The following is a 16838-nucleotide window of genomic DNA, read 5'->3' as shown; positions in this document are numbered from 1 at the left end:
AATGCGGAAATTCCGAGCAGCAATCCGCGTTACAGCGCTTACTGCACACCGAAGGCGCGATACAACAGATGGCCCATGACGTATCCACACTGGTCCGGCAAGTACAACGTCACCAACAATTTTTCGAGCAACAGTGCGACACTTCCCTGGCAGCCTGACCACAAGATCCGGCTCCGCCTCTTTCCGATCAGGCCGGCACCGGCAGTGTTGAACCACGAGTAGGTTCGCCAGAGAAATTCAGTGGAGAGCCCGCCCAGATCCGCCCCTTCCTCACAAATTGCCGACTAATTTTTGATCTACAGCCGCGCACCTTTGTGAACGAAAAGACGAAGGTGGCTTATGTGATAAATCATTTGACTGGAAGAGCCCGCCTTTGGGGAACGGCAGAATACGAACGGGGGGCGACAGCATGCACCTCTTTTAGTTTGCTAAGCCAGGAAATGATTAAAGTATTTGATTCTGGTTCCTCATCGGTCGATGCTGCCCGTTCAATTTTGAACATCCGCCAGGGGAGACGTTCCATTGCTGACTATGCCATTGACCTCCGCACACTAGCAGCCCAGAGTCACTGGAACAAAGAGGCGCTGGTCGACGCCTACCTCCATAGCTTGTCCGGTTATCTCAAGGATGAATTGGTATCCCACGCTCCTCCGGTAACACTTGACGACGCTATCGAATTAACCGCCCGGATCGACCGTAGGGTCCAGGCAAGACGCCGAGAGAGAGAAGATCCCAGCCAATTCATCACCAGGCAAAGTCAAGACGTTAGTAAGGTACTGAACAACCCAACCACTTCTACCACTCCTCATGAGATGATGGAGGTGGACCGCACCTCTCTCTCCGTCGAAGAGCGCCAGCGAAGGCGTTCCGAACGGCTATGTTTTTACTGCGGCGGCCAGGGACATAGGGTGGTCAATTGCCCGTTAAAAGCCAACGCTCGTCGGACATAGGGGACGTCCGATTGAGCTCGGCTTTAGTCTCGTTCCCCAAAACTGATAGACCTCTTCTCCGGGCAAATCTCATTCTTTCCGGTTCATCTCAGCCCTTACATGCCCTGATCGATTCTGGCGCCGAAGCAAATATCCTGGATTTGTCACTCGCACACAAGATGGGGATACCTGTTAAAACCCTTCCTAATCCGGTATCAGCTCGGGCTTTGGATGGTCACCTGTTGGGCACCGTATCCCAAATAACTGAACCCATAGAACTACAGTTGTCTGGAAATCACAGAGAGAAGATCCGATTCCATCTACTTCACTCCCCTAGCCAACCCCTTGTTCTGGGTCATCCTTGATTGGTGCAACACAACCCCCATTTCGACTGGCGCACTGGGTCGATACTAGAATGGGGCATGGACTGTCACCAAACCTGTCTGCGAGCCGCTCCTTACCCGGATCATCCTGTTTCCACGAGGGCCCCACCCAATCTGTCCAAGGTCCCAGCCTGTTACCACCACCTACGGGAGGTTTTCAGTAAAGCCAAGGCCTCTTCCCTGCCCCCTCATAGACCTTATGACTGTGCGATTGATCTTCTGCCAGGGTCCGTTCCTCCCCGGGGCCGCCTCTACTCCCTGTCCATTCCCGAGAGGAAGGCCATGGAGGAGTACATTTCCGATGCCTTGGCGGCTGGTATCATTCGACCCTCCTCTTCTCCAGCGGGGGCGAGGTTCTTCTTTGTAGGAAAGAAGGACGGGTCACTCCGGCCCTGTATAGATTATCAGGGTCTTAATGAAATCACTGTTAAAAATCGCTATCCCTTGCCTCTGCTTGCCTCTGCATTTGAACTTCTACAGGGGGCCACGATCTTCACTAAGCTTGACCTGTGCAACGCCTACCACTTAGTCCGTATCCGGGAGGGAGATGAGTGGAAGACGGCATTCAACACACCCACCGGTCACTACGAGTACCTGGTAATGCCGTTAGGGTTAACCAACGCTCCAGCCGTTTTCCAATCTTTTATCAATGACATATTACGGGATGTGCTTAATCGTTTTGTTTTTGTGTATCTGGACGATATCTTAATTTTCTCAAAGTTCCTCGAGGAACACCGAAAACATGTCAAGCTTGTTCTCCGTCCTCTCCTAAAGAACTCTTTATTTGTTAAAGCAGAGAAGTGCGAGTTTCATGCCAAGACAGTTTCATTCCTGGGCTACATCGTGGCGGAGGGGACCCTTCAGATGGATCCTGCCAAGGTATCAGCTGTCACCTCTTGGCCTATCCCTGAGTCTCGCAAAAAACTCCAACAGTTCCTTGGTTTTGCCAACTTCTACCGGAGGTTCATCAGGAACTACAGTTCGGTGGCAGCTCCCCTCACGTTCCTCACCAGTCCCAAAGAGCCATTCCGGTGGTCCCCCGAGGCTAATGCAGCTTTTAACTGTTTAAAGAATCATTTCTCTACGGCCCCCATACTCCAGGTACCTGACCCTGCATGCCAACTGGTAGTGGAGGTGGACGCCTCAGATGTGGGAGTGGGTGCTGTCTTGTCCCAGCGGTCTGACAAGGACCAGAAAATGCACCCGTGCGCCTTCTTTTCCCGACGGTTGTCACCGGCCGAACGCAACTACGACGTGGGGGATCGTGAGTTGTTGGCCTTCAAGCTAGCTCTGGAGGAATGGCGACATTGGTTGGAAGGGGTAACGGTGCCGTTCATAGTTTGGACTGACCACAAGAATTTAGAATATATTAGATCGGCCAAGCGGCTCAACCCTCGCCAGTCACGTTGGGCCCTGTTTTTCACCCGCTTTAACTTTACTCTGTCCTACAGACCCGGATCTCGTAATGTGAAGCCCGACGCGCTCTCCCGGCAATTCCAGAATTCCAATTAAATACCTCAGGGTCCTGCAACGGTCCTTCCGGCTTCCCGTATGGTGGCGGCGGTTTCCTGGGATATCGAGTCCCGAGTCAGAGAGGCATTACCCGATCAGGCGGGTCCCAGCTCCTGTCCCGAGGGTCGACTATTCGTCGCCGAAACCTTACGGTCCGAGGTCCTCCAATGGGGGCACAATTCTCACTTTTCTTGCCATCCGGGGTCGGCTCGGACTCACAGTTTCTTGTCCCGACGCTTCTGGTGGCCTTCCATGGCCAAGGACGTTCGGGAATATGTCTCCGCCTGTCAAGTGTGCGCCCAGAACAAAGCGTCCCACCAACGTCCGGCTGGTCTATTACATCCACTCCCGGTTCCCCGCCGGCCATGGTCCCACATCGCCTTGGACTTTGTTACGGGGCTGCCAGTATCCGAGGGGATGACGACTGTACTCACTATCGTGGACCGGTTCAGTAAAATGGTCCATTTCGTGGCACTACCGAAGCTCCCCTCTGCCAAGGAAACTGCGTTGATAGTCCAGCAACACGTGTTCGGCCTCCATGGCATCCCTCTGGACATTGTTTCTGACCGGGGTCCCCAATTCTCGTCCTCGTTTTAGAAGGAGTTCTGTCGTCTGTTGGGTGCGTCAGTCAGCCTCTCATCGGGGTTTCACCCTCAATCCAACGGTCAGTCTTAACGAGTGAATCAAGATCTGGAAACAGCACTTCGCTGTATGGTCTCTAGTGAACCGTTGTCTTGGGCTCGGCAATTGGCATGGGTGGAGTATGCTCACAATTCTTTGGTTAGCTCCTCCACGGGAATGTCCCCTTTCCAGTGCGTATATGGCTACCAACCTCCTATGTTCCCTAGTCAAGAAGAGGAAGTTAACTGCCCGTCAGCTACGGCGAACGCACGCCGCTGTCGGCGAACATGGGCTCGTGCTCGGGCCACACTCCTTCGGGCAGGCAAGGCTCATTCAGTCGGGGCTAATCGACGGAGGAGTCCTGCTCCGAATTACCAGGTGGGCCAGAAGGTGTGGCTAGCATCCGCTGATCTACCGCTGAAGGTTGAGTCGAGGAAACTGGCTCCTCGGTATCTTGGCCCGTTTCCTATTGTAAGAATGATCAACTCCTCAGCAGTCCGTCTCCGTCTACCAAGATCTATGAGAGTGCACCCCACATTTCATGTCTCCCGGATCAAGCCCGTCAGCCAGAGCCCGTTGGCACCCATTCCACCTCCTCCCCCGGCTCCACGCTCCTTGGACGGGGAGCCTATCTATACAGTGCGCCGCCTGCTCCGCTCCCGACGCAGAGGTCGGGGCTTCCAGTACTTGGTCGATTGGGAGGGATATGGTCCAGAGGAGAAATCATGGGTTCCCGGCAGGCAGATCCTGGACCGATCTCTTGTGGCGGAGTTCCATCGACTACATCCAGACCAACCAGCGCCGCACCGTGGTCGTCCTTGTGGGTCCGGCGCTGCTACCCTCCACCTGCGGACCCACCCGCTACCGCCCCTTCAGATGCGGACGAAGGGGTGTCCATTCAGAAGAATTCTGAGGTGTGATGTTTGTGGACCTTCTGGGGTGCGTCGGACGACCACTGGACCCTCTATTTTGGATTATTGGTGATGTATTTTGGGTTTTGGGGGATTATTTGTAACTGGCCTGTGACTTTTTGTTCCCTTGGATTACCGGTGTTCCCATGTGACGTGTTTTGGATCTTTTTTTTTTTTTTCCCTGGGGGACTTCTGGAGCCGTCCCTTGAGGGGGGGGGGTTCTGTCGTGATTACCTAACTGGAGCCACCTGAGGTAATCAGCTGGCGTGCTGGAACGCGCTTTCCTGATTGGTGGAAGCTTTCTACTTAAGCTGTCAGCGTCCAGAGATGGACGTTCGAGTGTACTCCTCGTTTCCATGAGTGAGCCTCCAACATTCAAGTTTACGACCTACTCTCCTGCCCCGGCCACCGACTTACCTGCTACGTTACTCGTCACGCGTTTCACCACGGAGCTGCCATTCCGTCCAAAGAGACTTTCTGCCACCAAGAGCCGACGTCCCAAGCCTGCTCCACCGACCCTTGTCCAAATAAATTATAAAACTGACACTATTGGATCCGAGTGCTTGTTCTGTTCCCTGACACTACAACCAACATGACTTAAATTACTTTAAAACAAAAAGTGCATAGAAATTTCAACGAAGCGAGCAAGTTTAAACGTGTGAGAGCCAGACTGATGAACTATGGCTAATCACTCAGGTTTCCATTTTAGCATGCTTTTTATGCTCTCTATTGATCACAAAAACAAAATTATTGTTATGATAAGACCTGATATATCAGTTTCCACCCTGAACATGCTTCCCTAAAACAAGTTTTCTACACTTTTTACGCTATCTCTTAATCGCGAACACACTTTTCTATCACAGACACAGGCATTTAGGGACGAGTTAGCTAAGTTGCCGCTCTAACGTTATTGTTCCTGCTTCAAGGCTCGGCCCCCGGTCGCTTATCCAATCGAAATGCACTGGGAGAATAGCAAAGAGAAACAAAGAGGGGAGGAGTAGGATCAACGGAGAGAGATTCTCTGCTGCATCTGAGACTTAATAATCAGCTTGTTGGTTAAATGAAAATGCTGACACTGAACAAAAAGTGCATTGAGTTTTCATCAGGGCTTGCAAATTGAAAAGTGTGGGCATTCCTGTTTTAAAGCCAGATTAACAGACTAATGTTATAGTAACAGCAAATCACTCAGGTTTCCACTGTAGCGTGCTTTTTCTGCTGTCACTCAATCACAAACAGACACGCTTGATTGACAAACTAATGATATGATAAGAGTTAATATAATAATAACCTGAACGTGCCTCTCTAAAAAAAAGTTAGTTACACTTTTAACGCTATCTCCGAATCTCCGGGGGTGTCAAACTCATTTTATCTGGGGGCCAAAAACTAGAAAGAAAATCTCACAGGGGCCCAGATTTGTAGATTAAAGAGAAAAAGGGAAAGAAAGAAAGAGGGGGGAATTAAAAAGAAAAGAAAGGGATAAAAAGATAGAAGAGAGAGCGAAATAGAGAGAACACAATAGAGCGAAACGGAGAAAATAGGAGTAAGCAAGTAAGAGAGAAGAGATAGAGACAGAAAAAGAGGGAGAAAGTAATAAAGAGAGAGAAAGTGAGAACGAAAGAGACAAAGGGAGACAGATAACGAAAGAAAGAAAGAGAGAGATGAAAAGAGAAAGAGAGTGAGAGAAAAGGGGAAAGAGAAAGTACAAAAGGGAGAGAGAACTGGTAAAAAGGAGAGAAAGAGATGGAGGTAAAGAGATAACAATTTGAGAGAGAAAAAAACAGCAGAGTTGGGCGGCCCTCAGAACCTAATGCAGCCGCATATACGCAACACATTTATTACAACTGTTTCCTAAAATTCAAGAGCAAGGATGGGCAAACTATGGCCTGCAGACCACATGCGGCCTATTGGGCTTTTTCACCCGGCCCGCCAAATTAAACTGGTAAAATGACAATATATTTGTAATAGTAAATAAGGCGGGCAGCACGGCCGCGCAGTGGTTAGCAGGTGTGCGGCACAGTTCTGAGGTCTTGAGATTAAACCTCCTGTGTGGAGTTTGCATGTTCTCCCCATGCTTGTGTGGATTTCCTCCGGGCACTGCGGTTTCCTCCCACATTCCAAAAACATGCATATACGGTTAATTGGCCCGTTCAAATTGTCCCTAGGTGTGAATGAGCGAGCGAATTGTCTGTCCCTGTGTGCCCTGCGATTTGCTGGCAACCAGTTCAGGGTGTCCACTGCCCGAAGATAGCTGTGATGGGGTCCAGCGCCCCCGTGACCCTACTGAGGATAAGCGTTGCAGATAATGGATGGTGTCATGGACCAGAACAAGCACTCGGATCCAATAGCGTCAGTTAAAGGATTTATTTGGACAAGGTTCGGTGGAGCAGGCTTGGGACGTCGGCTCTTGGTAGCAGAAAGCCTCTTTGGACGATATGGCAACTCCGTGGTGAAACGCGTGACGAGTAACGTAGCAGGTAAGTCGGTGGCCGGGACGGAAGAGTAGATCGTAAACTTTTAACAGACAAGGGTCAGGCAACGAGAATCAGACTTGGAATACACAAAGGGATCGTGGTACCTTGAATGTTGGAGGCTCACTCAGGGAAACGAGGAGTACACTCGAACGTCCATCTCTGGACGCTGACAGCTTATGTAGAAAGCTTCCACCAATCAGGAAATCGCGTTCCAGCACACCAGCTGATTACCTCAGGTGGCTCCAGTTAGGTAATCACGACAGATGGACACTGCAGAAATACTACAAATATACTGCAACAATGCCACAAACAGTATTACTACAAAATTCTACAAAAATACTACGATTGAAATACCACAGAAAATACTACTAAAAAAAGGACCAATTGTTGAGGGAATACTACAAAAATGCAACTTTCTAAATACTACATAAATAGTACTACAGTAATACTATCACAGAGAAAGAAGGAAAGAAAGAAAGAAAGAAAGAGTAGGATGTAGGGTTAATTTGACTGAGTCGACCACGAAAAAAAATCATTTGACCAAAAAATCCCTGGTTCTTGTGGGCACCAAGTTGTAGACTTATATATATATATATATATATATACAGCTGGAGCTAGACCATCCACCTGTGTCCCGTTACAATAGTACAAAAATAGCACAGACATACCTCAAACTAAATATCAAATGAAAACAATTGATAGGTCTCCAGCATCAGTCCCTTGGCCAATTTATAAACCCAACGCAGCTATAATATAGCCAACCCCTGACATATCGCGAGACTACATGGGACCAACAGCGACTCTCCAATAAGAGAGAGACATTGCGAGATTTCAGTAGATGTCCTATTTATGTCAGTGTGTCTTTTTGGTCTGGTACTCACTGACCACACGTGGGGTGAGATTTTGACTCAATATTGTAACGTTTGTTTCGCCCTTAAACCGTCGTCCACTACGTTTCTCTCAGCGAAATCAAGGAACTTAAAGACGGTAAGAGACATGTTTACTTGCAACTGTCCCACACAGTCAGCCTGTAGTTAACTGCGTGTGCTGTCCGCATGGCTAGGTCATCTCTACTGACGGCGATGCAACGCAAAGTTATCTCTTTTTAAAACCTCTTGACGTTGTCAACAATCGTGTGTCTTTTGTGCATTCTCCTAGATCCTTAAAACCCTCTGTCGTTTGTTCGTCTGCCTCGTTGATTGACTTCCATCCGAAACTTTAGTCGTTAAGTTTGCTTTTATCACCTCGAGATATTAATCTAACTTGGATAAATCCTCACTTTTTCCTCACATTTTACGCCATTGCAACGCGAGATGATGCGTGCACCAAGCTGCACATGTAAAAACTGATTTGATTTCGGCTGGCTAGCTAGCATTGTAATGTCAAGGTCTGAGGCCCGTTCAGTTGAGGGCTTCTTATTTAAATGGCCTTTACGTAGGCAGGCGATGTCATGCGTTTTCCTTTTATTTATTTTTTTACACGCATTGTTAGCTTGAAAAGAGGATATTAAGGTTTTGTGTGGGTCAGCATGATGTATAACTTACAGCGTTGTCCTGTAAAGTGTTAGTAGTTCAAAATGTTTAACTGATGCGATGTTACAGTGAAACTGATATAACTTTACATATAAATATGGCTTTATGAATTTTGATTGGTGGCCTGTTTACGTCAAACACAGTGGCCACCCCGAGCAGCCAGCAGTGTCATTTAGCATTAGGTCACTTCTGTCGGTGACTGTTTGTTCTTGAACCCCGGTCAACACTTCATTTTAACAGAACTGCAATAGTGCCACCATAAACACGCAAATAAACTGTATGTTAATGTCGTGAACGACAACGTTCATCGAGTATTATGGCGTATGGCTATATCGTCATAAGTCATTACTGTTGTCACCCAACGTTATATTTATTTCAGTGTTTTCAGCTGCAGTTTTTCTTATTTGGGGTTGTTGTGGAGTATTCCTCAGCTTTGCAACATTTGAGGATGTATGCTAAACTTCAATATATGAAATGTTATTTGCTCTTTCGTATAATGTCGCAAGGGGAAACACACCCGGATGTGATTCCATAACACGCTGCAGGTCGTCAATGCTAATATGAGGGCTAGCTAACTTTTTACCGTGTCTTAAAATCAATGGTGAAAGGAAACGAAACCGTGAGGGACCAGATGGAACTATTCGTCAGATAAAACGCGTCGCTGTCTCTGAATACATGTTTTCTTTTCTATTTGGATATGTCGCCAAGCTGGACTGAAATGTAGACTTAGGGGGTCAAGAAACATGATTAGCATTTAGTTAATATGAGTAGGGTTATCTTGAGCGATTTTGGGTTCATAGCTCTGGGGCTGCTGAGCATACAATTCAGGGTAGAACTATGGTCTGCGGGCCACATGCGGCCCGTTATGCTACTTCAGCCAGCCTACCAAACAAAAAACCGTCAAAATATTATCTTTATTTTGGTAAGATATCATCTCCCCCTTTGTTCCAGTCCGGAGCCTTCGCTCTGAAAATGCTGGTCTACTATTGATCCCAAGAGTCAAGAAGAGATCCGCAGGTTCGAGAGCGTTCTCCATTCGGGCCCCGGTCCTGTGGAATGCTCTTTCCCCTGAGTTTTGACCTGCAACCTCAGTGGAAATGTTTAAATCTAAGCTTAAAACACACTTCTATTCTATAGCATATGAATAACATATGTTATGTTGACAATATCTTTGTATTATTTGCCCTTAAGTAGGTTTTAGATCAAGGGATGGTGCCATAATAGTCTGTAGTTTGCAATGGCCTTTGATCTGTGCAGCCTTTTGAGATTAAGGGCTATACAAATTAACATGACTTGACTTGAGAAAAAAATGGTCCAGAATTACTACAAAAACTACTACAATAATACCCTGATACCAAAATACAATTACAGAAACGTTAAGGCAGAAATACTACAATAATACAACTACAGATTTTTTTTAAATACTGCTATACTGCTAAGATACTAGTATGGAAATTCTTAAATACTTCTACATAAATACTTCAAAAATACCACTAAAGTCATACTATCCATCCAATATCTGCACCCCTTATTATCCTCAGTAGGGTTTCAGGGGCGCTGGAGCCCATCTGGCTGCCATCCAGTTGCAGGGCACACAGAGACTAACTACTCACTCCCTCATAGATAGATAGATAGATAGATAGATACTTTATTCATCCCCGAAGGGAAATTCACTTTTCCAGCAGCATCCCTAAGCTGAGAACAATCGAAAATAACTGAGAACAATCGAAAATAACACGGGAGCTGCTGGAGTGGCTGCCATTCGTGACGGCGCCGGAGAAACGATTCAATTTGAATCATGTACAAACAAACAAACAATTGAATCATGTACAAGAAACGATTCAATCTGAATCATGTACAAACAAACAAACAATTGAATCATGTACAACAAACAAACAAAATATTTATGTTTCAATAAGTGGAGTGTTAATAAAATGGGGGGAAAATAATTTCTGATACTGATATAACCAGGTAAAACTAATTTTAAGTTACCTGTCCAAATGAATGTTGTGCCATCTCACCTTTCCCACTCTCTCTGCTCGCTCCTGAAACTTTATCAAATAGTCCAAAATTTTACCTCATCTTCTCCGCTCACCTCGTCGTCCTCTTCTCCTTCCACTTCGCACTACAGAGACTTTTTAGCTGAGCCGTCTCTTATGACACCATCCCCTGATCTAGACCAAACTAATGCAAGCAAAAATGCAATGGCAAAGCAAAGCCACTGAGGAGCTAAACGATATGCTGTGATTGAAGGAAAATAGGTTATTAAAAGATATTTTATACTTCATATTTTAACCAAACATGAACAAAACTACCAAATTTTGTGCAGGCTTGGGGAGTAACGGAATACATGGAACGGCAAAAATGATGTTGGAAAGTTGTTTGGATTTATTTTCATTTTTTTTCTGTCGCATTTTATGTTAGTTTTGCCGGAGATCTACACCTAGGGACAATTTGGACCTGTCAATCAACATGATATGAAAGTTTTTGGAATGTGGGAGGAAACCAGAGTGCCGTGTGGAAACTTGCACAAGTAGAACATGCAAACTCTGCACAGGAAGGCTGGTAGCTGGATTTGATCCCATGACCTCAGAACTGTGCTGCAGACTCGCTAACCACTCCTCCACCGTGTTACCCGCAACAGTAATAATATAATACATAAATACTACTATGTAAATATTACGACAAAAATGCCTCAAAAACTACAGAGGTACAACCACAGTTATACTACACGCATATTACAAAATTATATAATGGAAATACTAAAGATGTTACAGAAATACTTCTATGGAAATACGCTAGAATAGAATAGAATATACCTTTATTGTCATTGTTACAAAATGGGTTAACATATTGTGACAACGAAATTGGGCATGACACTCCAGTTTTACACATTCACATTGAGGTACGAACCAAGAAGATAAAGGAACAGAGAAGATAAGGTTATGAAACAAGGGGGATAAGGCTATAGTTATAATTTACATGGTATTTACACAAGAAATGTCGGCATGTGGGATGTTACATACAGTGTTATCGTAATATCCTTGGTATCGTAAGGGTTGTGCAATATTGCATTTGGTGCAAAAGTCATCATAGTGCAAAAAACATAGTCAGCATATGCATTGGTGCAAACATAGACATCATAGTGCAGAAAAAAAGAAATGGTCAGACATTGTGCAAGGTGAGCAGTAAACGTAGTGCAATCGACATGTGCAAGAACATAGACATGATTACCATTATATTGTATGAGTAGTGTTGGCACGAGTTTTCAGTTTTTTTGTGCGGTGTCTGTTTTGAGCAGTGAACAAACATAGTGCAGTCAGCATGTACTTGAGTACCATTTTACATTCGTGTGAGGTAGTTTTTCTCAAGAGTTTTCAGTTTTTTGTGCGGTGTCTGTTTAGGGTGGTAATGGCTGTGGGGAAGAAACTGTCTCTGAGTCTGTTTGTTTTTGCTTTGTGTGACCTGTAGCGCTTGCTGTAAGGTAGCAGGTCGAAGAGGTGGTGGCCGGGGTGAGAAAAGTCCTTGATGATGTTTTCTGCTCTGCTGAGGTAGCAAGAGCAGGCAATGCCCTCCAGACTGGGCAGAGAGCAACCGACGATTCTCTGGGCTGGTTTGATGATCCTCCGGAGCTTTTTCCTGTCTGCCGCTGTGCACCCAGCATACCACACCGTAATGCAGTATGTTAGGATGCTCTCCACTGTGGCTTTGTAAAAGGACACCCGCAGCTGCTGTTGTAGATTATTTTTCCTGAGCAATCTCAGGAAGTGCAGTCACTGCTGGGCCTTCCTTACCACCGCTCTGGTGTTTGCAGACCAGCAGAGGTCGTCGGAGATGTGCACACCCAGAAATTTGAAAGCGTGGACTCTACACAGTCTCCTTTTATGGTGAGTGGTGCTGGATTCCTGCTATTCCTTCTGAAATCCAGAATCAGTTCTTTTGTCTTTGTGGTGTTCAGTATGAGGTGGTTTTCCGAACACCACGTTGAAAGTGACTCCACCTCATCCCTGTATGCCGCCTCGTCCCCTTCAGAGATGAGGCCGATCAAGATATCGTCAGCGAACTTAATTATAGTGTTTGTGGGGTGGGTCGGTGAGCAGTCGGAGCTGTAGAGGGTGAAAAGAAGGGGGTTCAGTGGACAACCTTGGGGGGAGCCAGTGTTCAGTGTTAGGGTGGGAGAGACGTGGGTACCGAGTTTCACCGACTGTGGGCGGTTGGAGAGGAAGTCCATTATCCAGTGGCAGATGGAGGGAGAGAGTCCTAGGTGTACAAGTTTCTCCACCAGTATCTCCGGGATAATAGTGTTGAAGGCTGAGCTGAAGTCCAGAAAGAGCATTCTAACGTAGCTCCCCCGGTGGTCCAGGTGTTTCAGCACGGTGTGAAGTGCTGTGTTTATGGCGTCGTCAGTGGAGCGGTTTGCCCTGTAGGCAAACTGGTGGGGGTCCAGTGTGAGTGGCAGGGAGTTTTTGACACGAACCTCTCGAAGCACTTCATGACAACAGGCGTAAGAGCGACAGGCCTGTAGTCGTTGAGGCTTTTCGCTGCTGACTTTTTGGGGATGGGAATGATGGTGGAGGTTTTGAGGCAAGGTGGGACGGTGGCCTGTGACAGGGACCAGTTGAAGATGGTGGTGAAGACCCCAGCCAGCGGATCAGAACAGTCCCTGAGTACCCTCCCTGGTACTCCATCCGGGCCAGTTGCCTTCCTGGGGTTTATGGTTTTCAGCGCACGCCTAACTTCATGCTCCTGAAATGTGAGGGAGTTGCTGCTGGTTGTTGGTGGGTGTGATGTGGCTGTTTGTGGCCTTCCAGCTTCAAAGCGAGCGAAGAACTGATTAAGGTCCGCAGCTAGTGAAGCCTCAGCCTCAACAGTTGCCAGATTGTGGCCTTAGAAGTTGGTGATGTGTTGAAGGCCCTGCCACATCCTCCTCGGGTCATTTCCAGCGAAGAAGTGCTCGATCCTCCTTGTGTAGGCTGCTTTTGCTTTCTTGATGCCTCTCTTCAGGTCAGCCCTGGCCACCCCGTAAAGAGCCTTGTCTCCAGACCTGAAGGCGTTGTTGCGGTGTTTTAGGAGGGTGAGCACCTCGCTGGACACCCAGGGTTTTTGATTTGGATAGATTTTGACTTTTTTTAATATACTGTGACTTCATCCGTGCAGTATCGGATGTAGGATAAAACAGTGTCCGTGAATTTCTGGAGGTCATGGTGTTCAAATACCTCCCAGCAAGTTTGATCAAAACAGTCCTGCAGCTTGGAGAGGGCTCCCTCAGGCCACGTTTGTATTGTCCTCGTTACAGGTTTTGTTTTCCTTCGGATGGGGGTGTATGAGGGGCTAAGGGATAGCATAGGTGATCGGAATTTACTAGGTGCGGGGGGGGGAGCTTTGTATGCGTTTTTGATGTTGCTGTAAACGCGGTCCAAGGTTTTTTCACCCCTTGTTGCACAGTTTACATGTTGAAAGAATTTTGGAAGAACAGTCCTTAAACATGCCTTATTAAAGTTGCCAGCGATAATGAAAGCTCCGTCGGGGTGTGAAAGCTGTTGTTTGTTGATGCCAGCGAGCAGGAGGTTTAGCGCTGTGCTAGCGTTAGCATCCGGAGGAATGTAAACAGCTATCACAATGAGCACAGTTGGCTCTCGCGGTATATAGAATGGTCTGCACGTTACCGCCAGAAACTCTATATCGGGCGAGCAGTGTGTATCAATAATTCTGCTGTTATTGCACCATGCATTATGTACGTAAATGCATAGTCCCCCACCTCTTTTTTTTGCCGGAGTCTTCGTTGCGGTCGTATCGGTGTAGCGTGCGTCCTGCTAGCTGGACTGCAGCTTCGGGGATCCGCGGGTCAAGCCATGACTCCGTGAACACAAAAATATTGCTATTCCGTACGAAGCTGTTGGTAGCTATTCGCAGCTCAAGCTCACTGATTTTGTGTACGATGGATCTGGCGTTGGTTAGGAAAATACTCTGAAGCGCTTGTCGGTGTGGTCGCCTTTTTAGCTTCTCCGCTAAGCCTCCCAGACAGCCTCGTTTTTGTTTACGTTCCCTCCTCAGTCTCCGTCGCTTGTTGGGCGGGCAGGTCACCCAGGGAGATCCCGGTGGTCTTCGTATGTCCTTTGGGATGTCGTTGTTGGTGTTGTAATCGTGAAATGAGTTTAAATCTAATCTTAGACCCAGGTTAATAAGTTCCTGGCGACTTAAGGTAATAGTTGCCGAGCAGGTATTTATCAAAGAAAAGATGAGAGATAAAAGAACACTTAAAGTAAAGAGATTGACTTGAGAGATACGTGAAGCCGCTGCGTATAGACGCGCCGCCATGTTTGAGTCTAAAAAATAACTGCAGAAATTCTACAAGAATAGCCCAAAAAAATAAACCACAGTATTACAACAAAAATACTATAAAACCAGACTGCATGAATGCTACAAAGATACTTAAATACAAATGCATTTATACTACAAAACGAAAAATCAAATGCAGTGCCTATAATATGGACGTATTTTTTGCTGTAATTGAGTGTTTTAAACCATTTTGATGAAGCGAATCTACTTAAACAATCTAAAGTTACTATTTCAGAGATACTACAAAAATACTACAGCAGTAATACTATTTTACAAAAATACTACTACAGAAAAACTACAAACACACTACTGTAGTAATGCTACAAAAATAGTACACATATACTACAAACTAAATATCAAAGTGTCTATAAGATACTACAATATATATAACACATATATATACTAAAAAAATGATTACTCTGGACATACTACAAAATCACTTAAACAGAAATGTTACAAAAACAAAAATACTGCTACATAAATATTATGACAGATATACTACAAATATTTTATTATGGAAATACTACATACATTTATGGAAGTACTATAAAATACCTCACAATAGTAATACTATAAAATTACGACAAAATCTTACTGCAGGTATACTACAAAATTACCAAAAAACATACAACTAAAGTAATACTACAGATATTCTACCATGGAAATAACACGAAAACACAACTGCAACTACAGCAATACTACAAAAATGACTTACAAAAATACAACTACAGTAATACTGCAGATATATTACCAAAAAAAAAAAACCCTCTAGAAATACTACCAAAATAATGCTGCAGAATTAATAATATACAGTGCTAGGTGGCACGTTTGAGCACATTGTAAAAACATTTTTTTTTCCTTTTTTTTTCTTTTTTTTTTCTCCCAGGCGCATTTTTAGGTGAAATTTAGACATTTTCAGTTGCGCCCTTTGTTATTTAGAGGCTTTACGGTTACGCTCCGCCTCCTCTACTTCCTGAGTGCAGGTCTGCGCCGCGTCTCGCAGAGGGAGGATCCATGTTTTAACGCACCCACAGGAACAACGGTGCACGAGAAATGAACGAATCACAACAGCTCACCCAGCAAAAAAATTGTTCTTTTCAGACAGCGTGGACAGATGACTGAGGCTTTGTGCAAAAAATGATCGCGCTGTTTGAGGCATTATGCCTTGAGAGTGTTGTACCCCGCACATCAAGTGTTACACGTCATGACAAGATGAAACTAACATTAATTCAATGATGAGTCTGACATGGCAGAGACATTAAAACGCGTTGTGTCCAGATACGGCAAACTAACACAGACCCTGAAAACATTTGTCACTGCTACAAACGCCACCACTGAAGCAAGCCATGACATTGCTCACTGCATGGCAAAGCACGGAAAACCATTTACTGATGGCGAATACATTAAAGGTGTGTGTGTGTTTCAAGTTTTGATCAGGAGTCTCCAAGATTTAAAAATTGAATGCACTCCGCTTCAAAGCAATCACTCATTAAAATGAGTAAAAACTCGTTTTTCTGCGTTTTACACATACAGTACTTTTCTATGTTTTGATTCCGGGGATTCCAGAAAACACATGAAATATAAATTAAGATGGTTACATTTTTTGTTAAATACAATTTTACAAACTGAACAAATGTAAAGAGCACAAAATCCCTGAAAATGCAAAACGCTAAAATATGCATTAAAAATATTAACTCTTCCGTGCTGCAAATAAGTGATAAAATGCAAATTTACAATCCTTTTTTAACCAATATGGACACCAATCCCCTGAAAAACATTCAAAAATGATCAATTACAATAAGTCAAAAACGCAGAAGCTCTCAACAGTCTCTAAGTTTAAAATATTGAATGCACTCTGCTTCGAAGCAATCGATATCATTAAATGAGTCAGTTTGGCTCATTTTTATGCTTTTCATATTGACAGTACTTTTCTTCTAATTTTTTTCTGTATTAGAATTAATTATTACCCAACTCCTATAAAGCCCTTCCGTATTTGTAAACAAGTGCGATATAGCCCAGCTTAAGGTGCATCGTTGAAGCAGAATGGCCAAATTAATGTCTGTTTATAGCAGCCCATTGACACAAAAAGATTGTCGATCATAGTTTTTGCTATTTTGAACTGTTCCCATCTGTGTGTTAA

The 16838-nt window shown here is 45.2% G+C and overlaps 1 protein-coding gene across 3 annotated transcripts in view; it reads left to right on the top strand.

The window, feature by feature from the left end:
- The first annotated feature begins 7597 nt into the window (after window positions 1–7597).
- Window positions 7598–16838, top strand: part of akap1b (A-kinase anchoring protein 1b) — a 48659-nt gene continuing 39418 nt past the window's right edge. For 2 of the 3 annotated variants that reach the window (XM_088346263.1, XM_088346262.1), the window contains exon 1: window positions 7598–7814. The gene's annotated coding sequence lies outside the window, so the exon portion shown is untranslated. The remainder of the gene's footprint in view (window positions 7815–16838) is intronic. The other variant, XM_088346264.1, reaches the window with a different exon arrangement.

This window comes from Urocampus carinirostris, chromosome 10 (genome assembly GCF_059441175.1).
Source record: "Urocampus carinirostris isolate Australia breed hairy pipefish chromosome 10, RoL_Ucar_1.0, whole genome shotgun sequence".
Classification (NCBI taxonomy): domain Eukaryota; kingdom Metazoa; phylum Chordata; class Actinopteri; order Syngnathiformes; family Syngnathidae; genus Urocampus; species Urocampus carinirostris.
This window is presented reverse-complemented; position numbering and strand designations above follow the sequence as displayed.